The sequence below is a fragment of the Ciconia boyciana genome, chromosome 14, assembly GCF_034638445.1.
Source record: "Ciconia boyciana chromosome 14, ASM3463844v1, whole genome shotgun sequence".
Classification (NCBI taxonomy): domain Eukaryota; kingdom Metazoa; phylum Chordata; class Aves; order Ciconiiformes; family Ciconiidae; genus Ciconia; species Ciconia boyciana.
In genome coordinates, this window is record NC_132947.1 from 9,122,680 (window position 1) to 9,137,921 (window position 15,242).

The following is a 15,242-nucleotide window of genomic DNA, read 5'->3' on the forward strand; positions in this document are numbered from 1 at the left end:
CCATAAATAAGAAGCTGTAAGTGAATATAAGGAGAAATCAAGACTTACCAAATAAAACCTAAGCTTATTTCCATGTTATGCTAGCTAATAAATGCTGAAGGTCCGTCCATTTTCTCAATGTCTTTACATTAAGTTAATGCTCATTTATTTCAGGTATCACTTTATTTTTTATCCCCAAATTATAGCTTGATTCTGAAGTCCTTGTTCAGAAAAAAAAAAACCCAATCACCCTGAAGTTGGGTGTTGGTTGAGCAAACCTGTGAAAGCATCTTGCCTGTTGCAAGTTCTGCCTAAGCCAGGAACAAATAAGCTGTCCAGGATGTACCCCTATGTAATTTTGTACTTGGTAACACATTACTTGTAAGCATATCAACATGTTTTACTATGAATCACTGTAACAAACCTGCTTATGTTTTACAGGAGGTAATACATACTGTAGACCTTATGCTAAATAAATCCAACTATACGTCTTAAGAGCACAACATTAGTATGAAACCCACATGCTGTGTTCCAGCTTTTACTGTGAAGGCTGAAGGTTTAAGATGATTATGCCTCTTTACAGTATATTATCAGAATTTTAGTCAAATTCATGAAAATTATGGATTGATTCAAAAGCCAACTGTTTCCAGTGACACAGCTGACAGCTACCAAGTCAGCTATCACTCCTTTTTTGCATTTTAACAGCATGTGCAGTCAACAAAAAAGTTCCAATAAAAACACTTTGTGCTTTTATGAAGTCAAAAGAATTGTTTGAACTGCCACTGATAAAGAGTGGTGCATGCCTCCAATAGAGATAGGTTTGCATTGCTATTTATATTATCCTCTGTATACTGCAGTAATATGTACAGTATGAATTCAAACAGCAGTAGCTGTATTAATTTTGATTAATAAAGTGTTAGGCTCTCCTTTCATTTTCATGTGCTTCTTATGGTATAGAAAGACTGTCACACATGCTATAGGCACGCTTGACAACCTGGGGTCAATATGAGAAGTGAGCAGCAGCTGAAGGAGAATTTGGGCTATGAGCATCGCTAGCTGAAGCAGGCTGGCTGTGATAGAAAGAATTTACTAGGAAAGAAAATTATCTCAGTACAGAAAAATCTAAGTACCAATTCAGCAGCTTGTATAGGGAAACCTCTTTCTTGCCTGTTGTCCCAAGAATCACAATCACAGTTAAGTGGGGCATAACTTTAAAATATTTTAACCATTTAACCGAAGAATCTAATGGATTCAGAAAAGAACAGGAAGGATCTGTGGAGATTGAGAAAGAGAAAAATCCCTGATAAAACCAGAATTTCCAGGTAAGGTGGTATATTAAATTACTTTCTCCAAAATCTTTCCCTCCTCCGTCCTCCTTCCTCAAAAACAATAACAAAAGTAACAAAAATCACTTGGTGAGTGCAACACTGATAAATGAAGACAGAACCACAAGGCTTCTCTAACTGTACATCAAAGATCATTTACAAGGTGAGTTGGAATGATTTGTATTACACTAACGTTCATTACAGGTTAAGGTCTTAGGGAAAATTCTCTTTAGGGAATATATAGGACTTGTCTCCATTTGTCCCTTTATACTTTTTCCACTGTAATTCAGTACTCCACATTTCCACAGTCAGAGGCTTTAGTAGTGTCATTGAATAGTCAGTCTTTAGCAATGTCCAAGTAAACAATAAAAAAAATCATGCAGAACTGAATCATGGATTTACACATCATCAGATGCATGTCTGGGAAGGAAAACTGGCATGCTCTATACATTCATGACTTGTGTGGGTGGAGTATAACTGGGTATTGAGGCTGATGCAAAAGCAAAAATTTTTGCTGTAGAAGGTTCTCATTCCTACTGCTATAGCTCTCCTCTAACTAAACCCAAAGTTTCATAGGAATCTCCATGAACAAAAGCTTTCCACTCAAACAGTCCTTTAGGCTGCAGGATGAGACTCAGAGTAAAAATTCATTTTAGGCACTTACCAAAGTGCCTGAAGTGGCAACTCGTCAAAAGATCTGAGTCACCACTGGGAGATATGTAGTCTTCTCTATTTTTTATTTTTTAATGGAGGGAGCCTAGAATGAGCTAGATCCCTAATTCAGGTGTCGCATTAAAATGCCAATGTTAGGACAGATTAATTGGAGTCTTATTCTTCAATGGCACAGAACCACCAATATCTACCAGCACTAACTCCACATTATTTGTCCTTTCCACATCTCATTCACTGTATGTGGGGACCGGGAAATATGAAGCAGCACAAAGAATTCAGGTCCAGAGAGGTCAGCTCGTTCTTGGTCAGCGTCAGTCTGAAACAGTAAGACAGTGGCAAATATAACAGTTCTTGTAGCTCATGTCTGACTGTAAAATAGTTCTGTTCCATACAATTACTGATTTTTTTTTTCTTAGATAAGAAAAAAGACTAGTAAGTTAAAACAAGAGGAAAGGAACAGATACTTCTCATAACAAAGCTATAAAATTTCACATCCCTCTCTTTGGTTTGCAACGGGCTGAAAACTGGACTGGATACTCTTAAACCTACACAGATTTAATTGACTGCATTTATCAGAAATTAAACAAAGAAGTGACAAATGTGCTTTGAAGACTGTGACAGCAATCTCTGCTCACGAGTCAGTCAGTGACATTAACCTCTAACCTGATCAGTTGACTCTGGCCTGGGTGTCAGAGAGTTTCACCATTTTCACATTCATCATTCACCATTTTAATGTCTATCAGTAGTTTCTACAATAGCATATGGCCCATTTTTTTTTCTACGCTAATAGTTCTGTTGGATTCCCTATGCGAGATTGGACAGTTAATTTAGTATCTGTTTATTCAAAAGATGATATGGGTACCAAAAATACAGAAAAAAAGCACCAAGTAGAATGCCTTCTGAGATGGTGGAACCGTGGTATCCCATAGGCACAAAGAGTGCAACCTACAGAAACCAGACAGAACTGAAGACATGAAACTAGAGTTCTCGATAGTGGATGAATGTCCCCCCCATCAACAAAAATACACTTCAAGAGTTCTATTGCTAAAACAGAAAATGCTTAACACTGGATTTACTCACTCACTCATTTACCACTTCATCTGTGGCATTTTAACAATCCCATTTCAGCATTCCTAATGATCTCAGTGTTCCTAACATAGTAAAGATCGTATAAAAATCAGGAAAGTGAAGAAGATCGGTTTAGATCCAAAACTCATACTTCACCGAATCAATTTCTCTCTGTGCATGTTCTGTCTTGTCTTGTAACATTAGCGTGTAAGTCCTCAGGACAGGATTCCTTGTTTGGTAGCAGCCAGTGACTATGTAAAATCATATACCACAAATAAAGATATATTCATACACCACAATAAAGTCACGGAAAATTTTGCCTGGCTGCCAAACTGAAAATGTTCAGTTAGGCCTATTAATTATTAACAATAAAACTAGACCTTCCTCCCTTTTTGTTCATTGTTTTTCTTTGTCATTTTCCAGCATCTCATATCTTCTGAAATATTCCCTAGAAATCACTAAAGATATTACAAATGCTATTAGCCCTGCCAAAAGCATGGTGAAGAAACTGCAGGATCATAATATCAGGGGATGTTTCTGCCCTGTCCAAGAGAGCTTTTACTTTCTCTTTGCCTGCGGGAACTAATCCAGAAGCAAATGTCACTTGAACAGAAATAAAGTTCTGCCATAACTGGAAACACAGCAGGCCAATTAGGGTAATTAGAGCATATTTGCTACACTTTATAAATATTAATTCATTATCCCTGTAGCCCTTGTGACATGAGTTGAATAGCCTTGTGCAACACCAAAGTCAGCTAGGGCACATAAACACATGTAACGCTGTCAAGCTAAGGTTTCAGCTTCTCCTTTATCGAGCACCCTTTTTAATGCAGTTTTGTAGCCATACTTAATTATGGCCATAATTTTATTCCTACATTCATTGTGGGTCCAGGAAAACAGGGCTGTAAACTACAATAATTAGCCTGCTCAAATGACTGACCTGGAATGCAAGTACTTCCCAGCCGTCATCTGGAGATTAGAATTTTTAAAAAACCAAGGCCATTTGTTTCCAAAACTAGACAGCTAATTTTACAGCTCTCAGTCATGCAAGTAAAGTGGTCAGCAAGTATAATAATAATGTTTATCTTTCTGTTAAATATAACAATATAATTTAAATGGTGCCTACCACAGGAATAAAGTTGTGTGGACTAGCGTAAGTTTCTATAGTTAATTATATAGAGAAATAAAGTTTTGACACAAAATTGCTGAATAATAAATTGAAGTAAAGCTGCTCATTTGCATTAGTGATGAGCAGTGTGATGAGATGCACCTCATCACAAAGCAGCTGAGTGATATCATCCATAACTTTTACAGTGGTAGTAGTTCCCAGGTCAACCAAGGAAAAGACGACTCAGTTTCACTCATAAATAGAAGCACATTTTGGGAACTCGGAGAAATACTATCCTCAAGCAAATCAGGTCCAACACTGTGAAATTGCAGGTGTCTTCAATTTTGGAGAGGAATGTTTCTGGGGTCAAACTGGGTGAGGAAAGTTAAGACTGCAGAGCATCACATGGCACAGTAAGTGAGTGAAATTATCTTGTTAGTTAGGTGAAAGCAGAGAGCACAAATTCCACATGGGCATCACAGGATGAAAACGAACATAATTTGATGGAACAGGAAAGAAGCACCAGCAACAATAGCATGAGGTAAGGCTGACATCCTCATCCCATCACAGAGGCTTCTATAAGCCCTGAAATTGTAGTAATAAAACATTTCTCTTGGTGGGACTTGTGTAAACCTATATTTGCATTTTTCCCCACTGACTCCTTGCTCTTCCACAGACAGCAGTAACTTTGGGCCACAGCTAAAGTACTTCAAGGACTTGCACAAGACCATGATGCATATTTATGTTTTTGCAAACTACAGATATGCAAAGCCAAAGGGAAAGTTTTCCCTGTAAATTGAAATTTGTAATTATTTGATGGATTTGAATATGATTGTATTTCTAACTATGACCGTTAGAGTACTCAAAATGTATAACTAGCCACAGAGTTGGTCAGTTCTGCTAGAATAGTCAAGAGTTACTAAGAAATGCTACAAATCCAAGCTCTGTGTGTGTTTGGGTAAAAATAACGGGGTTTCATCAATGCAGAGCGGAATGTGCCCGATTCAAGGATCTTACATTGCCATCTACGGGCCACTCCCAGCAGTTCTCGCCTGAGTCCTGGAACCCCATCCTAAAGCATCAATCCGCACCAGTCGTCTTTAAAAGGCTGTATAAAATATTTTGAGAAATTATTTTTAAAATACAGAGGCAAATATTCAATCCCTTGCACTGCTTGGTTTCTGCATACGTGGCCTCTCATTTGCCAGAGCAGGCTGTTAGATCTGCAAGGAAACTAGGATGAAGATATCGTCACCTTGGTTTGCGTACAGCACATACTGCCACTACATAAACACCAATAAACAATATTTATGCAGCATTTATTTGGCTGGAGTATTGGTAAGAGACAGTTTTCAAAAGGCTAATGCAACTTTATCTGACTAAAATCAACAAGCGCCAAGGTCACACGGGGAAAATGTAAACACCTCCATTGCTTGTACAGGAGCAGTCTGTTAAGTAAACAGTTATGATTTTATTTATAAAAGAAACTACAAGATCTGCTTCAAAGGAAAAAAACCAACCCAAAACATTCAATTAGCTGTATCTGTGCAATTGCTCAATGTTCAAAGAGTTTAAATGTGCCTTATCCAAACCCCTCATTCCCACTCCACCAGCACCAGCTCTCCTGCTGCTGTGGGACCAGGAAATTTGTCTTGCTGAAAGTAAGAAAGAATAGAAAGATTCCCTGACCTAGTTCACCCTGCAGTCACATTTGTATTTGTGATGTATACACACATGTATTTGTATACATGTACCAGTCCAAGGCAAAGGGCACTGAGGTGCCAGGGAAAGCCTACATCGGCACTGCTGAAAAGTTACTTGTGAAACTTCACTCAGTGAGGCATCTACCATCACCCAGTTGACTGGGCTCCAGCAGGGCTCAGCAGAGTTTTCCCAGTCATCCCAGACACCTACAGTAAGCTGGAATCAATCACCCTGCAAAGGAGAGATCCATTTCTCTCCCTAACTACAGACAGAACTTGAATCTATCCTTAAGCTTTAGATGTTTAAAGTTAGGAGAAGGTAACCCCATACAGAGCATCTTTTCTAACACAAACTATGAAATTGCTGCTTTTTCATTGTTGGAGGATCAATCCGTATTTCTCAAACTTACAACGTATTTGTGAAAAAAGTGAAGCCACACTGTGTTATCCTCAAAAGAGGAAAGAACTGTCACTAAGCACCAATCTGTAGACAGGCACAGAATTTAACACAATGGATAGGTCAAGCTCAATAGAAAGAGCAATCAAGTCTGTGTTGGGAAAGCAGCTGTAAATAACAGCAACGACTGTTCAGAGCAACAGGCTGCATGGCAAGTAAAAGTTAAGCCTTATGGATCCCAAATGTCATCACTAGCGTGTAAATATGTAGCTCGAGGTGCTGCTCCATTACAATACAGGGTCATCTAAACCCGAACTTCCAGTGTCCTGCTCTCCCAGAGCCAGCCACGAACCCCCACTCACACGTTCCTGACAAAGGCACTGACACTCCTTGTGAGAGATCGATCCGCTGCTTTGGTGGTGTTACTTTTCTCCTTGAAGAGGCTCCCTGGGGGATAAACAAACACCAACATCTGCAGAAGGAAGGGCCAGAAATGAGCAGTTTCCAACAGGAGGGACAGTGACAGCACTAATTTAGAGTGACCCATGGATGAGGGAGAGAACAGAAGCACATGAGCTGTAAAAGCTTCACCCTGGCAGGAGAGAGAGAAACGCTGCTCATGGGACAGCAGTCAGCTGGAGATGTTCTACAGTTAACGTAGAACGCACCTTGTCTTTAGGAAACAGAGGACTTTCACATTCATTCCTGTAAACAAACAAGATGGCACCAAGGTGCTAATCCCCAATTTGCCACCCAAAGCCTAACGACCTTGTGATGTTCAGATTCTAAATTAAACAACAGCCAAACAGGGAATATTTGCTTCCCTGTTGTCTGTGGTTTAGGAAAAAAAAATAAATCTATTTCCAAAAGTGCACTAGAAGTCTTAAGGAAGGGACAGTGCTGTAGCTTCTTACATCTCATAAAATGCTACCTACTTCTGTGACAGTTCATTGAGCAGTAGGGATGCATGCACATTTAGTGTACTGTCTATTAGTTGGGAATAGACCAGCCTACTCTTCTGCATATAATTTCTGCATGTGATTTTGGCTCTGAACTTCTATCAGTAGAATTACTTATGACTTAAGTAGCTTTGTCACCCTTTCTACTTCTGCACCCTCAGAGCTCACTGGGGAGAGAAAAAACAGGTAAAGAACATAAACAGGTAGACATGAAGAACAGGCAGGGTGCAACCACGATAAATAAGAACAATTTTCCTGTACTGTAATTACTTACAGTACTGCTATCTCACCTTCCCAGCTGGAAGTCTCCTGCAGGCATGACAACAATGGTGAATCATATGGAGAGCTGAAAGAGAGAACAAAGTGCCCAGCGGAGTGGAAGTCTGTCGATGTTGCGAGCAATACCTGAACAAAAGAGCCTTTGCAATGTCAGCACAGGTGTGGGAGAAAGGCTGTCAGTGATTCCTGTCATTGGCTCATCGGTAGACAAAGGAAAACAGAAAATACTAGTAGTGTCACACAAACAGTCACCTCTAGACCACTATGTCCAGGAAGAAAGCACCAGTTCCTCCAGTAAGTATCAATGCAAGATATCCAGTTGGATATTGGAAGGAGGAACGGACTTGTGCCTTCATCTATTCCCAGAACTCCAATGAGTTCCAGCTCCTTGAACAACTGATTATTAGTTTCAGGATACCTGAAAGACTGGAATGGAAAGACTAAATAAATGGGAAGACATTTTAGAGTCTCTGCAATGTTCTGGTGTCGCAGGACAAGTCACAAAACTTCTCCCTTTTGCTCAAGTTTAGCTACCGCTGGAATATAGAACATTCAACAGCACCAGGGTGTTGTAAATCAGACTCCATCAATGTCTATATTTTGAGTACCTTTGTTGTTATTAGCAATTTTCACATTATACTAGTAGAATAATGCCTTTTTTTTCTTTTCTTAGAAAGATTGTACATCAATGCTGCTGTTATTTTTAATCACAGTACAAAGGGAAAGGAAATGAAGAAGGAAACATGATAAGAACCTACAAAATGATCGGTGTTGAAAAAGACTAACAAGATGAGAACATTAAGTTTAAGCTTGTCACTATGAAAACTGAAGAAGTGATTGAGTAACTGCATACAAGAAATAATTACAAGAAACTTCATCTCAGAAATGGTGCTTTGAATGGACTGGAATACAGCACTAATTGAGAAGGAGGTTAACACTAATCAGGGCAAGAGATGAGGAAGCCCCAACAGAACTTTGGGCAGAAAGCACAGAAAAGGAATTAAATTATTGTTTAAAAAGTGTCAATATTCAGATATTCCTTGGATCAGTGGAGCAAGAAAGAGTGATTCAAAGATGAGCACTGGAGTTCTGAGTGTTGAAGAACATGTTGGTGTTCCCATCTGAAAGGCAGGAAAACCAGAAAGACATAACACAAATGCAGTTTTAATAAACTGAAGGTGAAAAGGCACCTGTAGAGTGCTTTAACGAGTGCTAATTATTGTTACACCTGTTACTTCCCACTAAAATAGTAATGAAATAGAAACTGAGCAGAGTTTCAAAAACATATTTGAAATGGACAGTATGCATGTCCTGGAAATGATTTCTATAAATTCTACCTAACTCTTACGGTTCCATCACACAGCACCTGGAATATGCCTGTGCTCGGGGTGTGCACATAGATATGTTTGTGTATGTATATACACACATATATACGCACACATATATATAAAAGACAAGTTTAAACACTTTGATGTCTTTTTTTAAGAGTTTCAAACCCTTACATTGTGAAGTTAGAAATCAATTTCACAAAATAAGAACTTTTCACTATTCATGAGCAGGTGAATGCCCATTTGTATAAGAGACTTCATTTCTCAAATATATAAGAAGCCATTTTAAATTTGGAAATAACCTTTCTTTGCAAGCAGTGATTTGGTCTCCTAGCAACAGCATGAACACCTCATGAACAAAACTACAGCTTATTTGCACAGAAGGGCATGGAAACGCCACAAGAACACCCAGCTGCTGGTTTCTTCCTTCGGCAACTGATGATGAAGGGTCAGGTCAGCAAAGCCTCCAGTGGATATATACATCAGGTCCCCAGCAAAGGAAGGACTATGGCTGAATCCATGCACAATCTAAGCGGTCCTTTCCAGATCTTGGTTCTGGCTACAGCTGTAGCCTGATTCTAGCTTTCAATAGATACTATAATTTTAAGTAGCCCTGATGCAGAATAGGAATAGCTTCTCTTCTGGCCAGAAAACTTGTAACGCAATAGGACTAGACTGAATTTATATTGGTTTTCTGATAAGACTCATATGACAGATATCATTTTGGATGGAAGCTATTTTTTGTTCTTAGCGACAATTTTTGTCATAAGCATGAAATATTAGAATTGCAAGTACTTCACAATAAAAAGAACAAGAGGTCAGAGCAGCACCATCACATAGATATATTTCAGTTGGCTTTGACAATCAGCTGAATCAATCACATGAAATATATTGTGAAGACAAGATTAAATTAACCCATTCAATGATAAAAGACTAGAGAACAGACAAACAGAAGCCATTTTCCTTTCCTGCTGTCAAGACCAGAACATACCAGTTGCTTTTCTGCTGCTATATGGAGATGATGCAGAGTGTGCAGCTGTATGGCTCAAGCTTCTGACTGCATAATAAAGATCATAACGTATTTGCGCTGTAAGTGACCAAGCATTTCTCATTGCTTCCAGCAGAGCAGATGCAATATCCCACTGCCTTGTCCAAGTCACATAATCCATGAATATTAGTTCGTAGAGCTGCTCTAGAACAACATGCTTATTAAATTGCTTCCTTGGGATCTGGTCACTAGAGTAAGACTTAAACACAACACACATGCAGCAGAGACTGGGGAAAAAGTGACTTGCCCAGGAGGAGAACAGCCAAAACTTAGCAGAAACTCTGGATTTCTTCTCAGTCTTTTGCCTTATTCATGAAATCATTACTCTTTTGGACAACTTTGAGTTATGCGAGAAGCTAGCTCTGGGAAATCTTTGTCTCCTTCCTAACCATGGGTTCTAATAATGTATTGCTACTTTTCCTGTGCTATATTTATTTTTCCCACAAAGATTTTGAAGCTGCAGTGTAAGGTAAGCAGTGGGGCCTGTATATTTAACTAACGGTAACATAAACCACAGAAGGTTAATACCACAAACCAGTGTGTGTGTGTTTTCTCCTGTGGTTTACATTAGTGTTTGCCAACTGTGCTCCAACTTTTGCTACCCTAATACATGTTAGTATTTTACACTTCTCCTAGTCTTAATGTAGGAAGAAAAGTATGACCACATCATGCCCACCAGAAATCCAGAGGACTGGTACTACCTCTGAGAAACTCTAGTTAGCCTCCAGACGTAGATATTGCTGCTTTTGATTGCCCTTTTCTTCTTCCGCCAGCTACCCTCTTTAGTGATGTAACTGCTTTTAATTCAACTCTGCCATTTCAAAACTACTCTATTATTTCTGAATAATTTCTGATTGAAGTCCTGTAATCAAACAAAGCAGCGCAGTTTGTATTTATCAAGCTTCTTGTACCATTACAGGATGACTCTGCTCCACCTTTCTCATTCAGCGTGGGTCCAAGCTTGGAAGTAACCTGCTCAGTGCATGTAGTGACTGATCCTTCCTTCTAGCAGGGAGGGGTTCAGTGCGCGAAGAACTCAGACCAGCGTAAGAAAAGATGATCTCGCTCTTTATCTCGATGCACCACTTCACAGCATCGGTGAGACGTCCCCTCACATAACAATTAACTTACCTGAGCAACCACTGCAAACCTGGATGCGTTAGATATGCTTTCATCCCAGCAATAAAGTTACACAGCTTCACAGCTGTGAGGGCTTGTCTCCAACACAACCTGGAGTGTGAAGCTGCACTTTGTTTTGCATTCACTAAAATGGATCCATGTTTCTGATGCCTGTAAAACAGGGAACACTCAGCCTATTCATTGAGAAACCACTTGCCAATAGGCAGCAAATTCTCACATTACTAAAAAGGTAACTGCAAACTATCTGCTAAAACTTAGCCTGTTTGCAGGCATACATCTTAACCATAGAATATGTTGTTACTGTTTACTCTCCTGTTCTTCACCAGATTTCAGTAAACTGCAAGCAAACTGCAAACTGGACCGGTAATCCAAAGTGCCTTTTCACTATCAGCACTTTGAAGAAACCAATTAATTGCCTACAGCAAAAATAAACAAGTAAAGTTGAGGAGTTTCCTTCTAAAGCTTTGTGTTTTGGTGTATTTGTTTTACTAACCAGTGATGCAATTTAAGATCTTTGTATTTTTACAAGACAGCTGCAGGCTGTAAGGCATTGCATTTTACAAGGTAATTGTTCTTTCTGAAATATAAAAAAATGGTTTGTAAATAAAAAGATGACATTATATTATTCCTCTTTAGTTTCCTCTCACTCAGGTAAGAGTACTTCTCAGATAAATGTGACCTGCTGTAGGTCAATATATTTGTCTTCTCCCACAAGAAACAGCTGCCACCTTTTATTAGTATGAGGTGATTACATGGGAATAAAAGGCAAAAGCTTTCGGTGTCATACAGGAAGGAATGCAGGGGCTGAACGTACGTACTCTTACTCCAGAAGAAAAAGCAAATCCATGTTACATTCCAATCCACAGCTTTTCCAAGTGTATCATAACCTTCTCACTGACATCAGCAGGCCCCAGCAGAGGAGCTTCGGATTAAAATCTTGTAAAAAGAACAGAACAGCAACCAATGACTTCAGCAGTCTTACAACACAGATTCTGTAAGAATGTTATTAGGACTAAACTTTTGACACAATGAGAGTGGTCAGCATGAATTTGACCAGTGAATCGGAGTAAATGTAGTAGCAATTAACTTACAAAGATGTAATTATGGACAGCTATTGGTTATGTTCCTAGATTTTAAAAGAACTTTCTAAAAGTTTAATAGAACTAACACCTGACATAAAAAACATTAGTATCTTTAATTTGCAAGTAATTCTTTTTTTTTTTTTTTTTTACATCTGGCACCTAAGTGTTAGAAAAACCTCTTTATAAACTTTTCTCTGCATGAACAAAAATCTTTTCTCCTAAAGAGTTCAACATTTGTCTTCCTGTTACTACCAAGTCACAGACACAATTATATCCAGGCAAAAGCAGCCCAGTATCTTTTGGAGGAATCAGTTGCTTTGGGGTGAAGGGGATCTCAACAGCAGAGGTTTTTTTGTGTGGTTTTTTTTTTGTTCCAAAAGTGTTAAGCTATCTTGCTGCATTTTGTTCAAATGCACTGGAACACGTGCACTTTTTTCCCCAGTCACTATAAAAATCATCTTCTGACATCTTAAGAGGCCACTACAATTTTATAGACCACCACCTGAGAAACACTGCCCTGGCCTGCACACACACTGGCTGAACCCAGCTGGCAATTTTATCAGAACATTATAGTACCCACTGCTCCTCTCTCTCAGTTTTTTTAATTCTGCTTCAAACACTGAGCTAGTAAGTCAGACACGCATAAATCAAGTGACACCAATAAAGTTCATGCTAACACTGTCATGACTCAACCTTTTCCAAGACATACAGTGATAAGCAAGCCTTTAATCTCCAGTGATAGAATGATTCAGTTTCAGGAACAACTCACCTAATTAACCAGGACGTGATTTAAGCCATTTCATATGTAATATTCCGATAGTCTACTGCAAGAAATAACAAATACACCATCTTTTCATTTCTATATTCTGACCAGCACCTGGATTTCAAGGAAAATCACAAGCCTTCAAACTGATGCAAGTGCCATGATGTCACAAGACCTCTCCTTTTGATTTATATCCATGAACCAGGTCTACCAGACTCTCCACTGCTAGCATAATGCAGATGTTTAACTGCAGTGTTAAAGGAATACAAGCTTAATCCCACACATGAAGCTAAAGATTCTAAAAACTTTCAAATCTATTTTAATAAATCCTGAGTTAAAAGATGCTTATAATTATAGAAGCTTTAAACAAATTAATATGCTTATTTTCATCCCCTTGTTTCATCACTTTTGTTACTCCACTTTTTTTTAGAGAGCTAGAAGAGGATAGCCCATTGCTGCTTTCGTTATCTGAAGTTTCTGCAGAAACTTCAGCTTGCTGTTACAAGGTTCATTCATGACATTTGCACCGAACACACTTGCAGGCTTTATTTATTTTTATCTTTCAAATACTGAAGACAGGCATCAAATGTTTCTACAGTACTATGTGGGACAGTAAGGTTCACAACCTGGTTTAATCACCACAGGAACGTGTCTGAGCTCTGGGCACAGATACTTCCATGGGCTTGTTTTCCATCGGGTCTGCAAGTTCAGTTCCTGTTTTCCAAAGAAGCCCAGTTTGTTGTGTGGGGTTTCTCTGACTTAGAGGACTTTGATTTAAAAAAAAATAATTATTTTTTTTTAAAAATGTTATGCCTTAAGTTCCATTTTACAAAACAAGAAGGACAAAACAGAAATGTCCTTGCCTTTTCAAAAAAACCCTGCCCTAACCAGGTAAAAAAATCTGCAGTGCTTTTCAGTAATATTAAGAATGTACTAGCAGTGACTCTGCAGTGACTCTTTGTAGATTTAAGATCTACGTTTAATTTTGTGCTGGTGTTTCTAACAGCCCTTTTCTGTACAATTATCCATTTTGGCTGCAAAAGCGTTTTGAAATAGCATGTGAAAAAACTCTCAAGTCTCTGAAACAAACAATGCTCTGAAAACCCTAGAAAGGTAATTTCTGTTATCATTTTTTCTTGGACTATTGTTATGTACTATTCAACTTCCCTGCTCCATTTTATTCTATTTCCCCAGTCTTTTTTCAAAAGAACTGTACAACAATACATTTTTACCAGTGAACCTCAGCTCTCGCTAAGAGCTTACAACCTAGAGAATGATTTGGTTTATTAACTTGCAGTGCCACCTAGCAAACATCCTTAAATTTTTTTTTAGTGATGTAGTTTTACAAAGGACAGCTTAGAGCCTTCATATTTAAAAAAAGAAAAAGACAAACTTGTGCTTGCAGTATTTGAAGCAGCTAGTGCATACTTTTGTTTTGAACTGTTCAATTTCTATTAGAAATTATGCTTTCAAATAGAATAATAATAAAGATGCTCACATACCTAAACTTGTGGTATATGAACTTTGAGAACTAGTTTTGGACATATCCCTTATACATTCGTCTACAAATAGTTCCATTAATTGTTGAGGGATTTTTCTGAAATCATACACTTTGATAGTAGGTCAGTGCCGAATTTATTGGAGTTTTGAGATAAGAGAGACTCCTGCCACCAAAATAAGGATTTTAGCTTATCAAGGCACATTAGTACCTTGTATGCAGACACCTTTTAGACTTGCATGAAAGCTAGACCAGCTTAAGTTGCCTTGCCTTAAAATAATAACCATGTCACAGGACAAAACAAGTTTAGATATTTAACTCTGTGCCTGAACCGTGAGGCTATCCCACAGACCTACATGTGCGAGACATTAAAATGCAGCAATTCAGAATAAATGCTGCAGCCAATTTCTATTACCCTAAACTTCTAACAGGAACCTGTTTCCTCTTTAGTTCCTGTGCGCAATTCTAGTAAGCCATTTAAAAGAGAATATAATCAAACAAGCAAAAAGCAAACTCATTACATCAAGAGCGAGGGACGAAGAGAAACTTACTCTGCTGACTGACCTTATCCTTTGATAACACTTCTTAGACCAGCTACACTATAAGCTCCTTGAATAAAGCAGCTAGTCTTCATTCACAATGTCAACATGTACCAACATTTAGGCAATACTTTGGCAGCGATACAAAATGATACAGTTTGATTGCTTCTCTCAGAATTCCAAAGCAGAGTTCTGCTATTATACTTCCTGGTGAACAGAGAAACCACTACATGTTTCATGGAGTTCAAGATATAAAGCAAGTCAAAACAAAAGATAAGTTTCTAACAATAAGAATGGTTTTAGCTTAGTTATGATCCTATGACCTTTGATTTTTCAGTCTATCTCCAAAGAGTC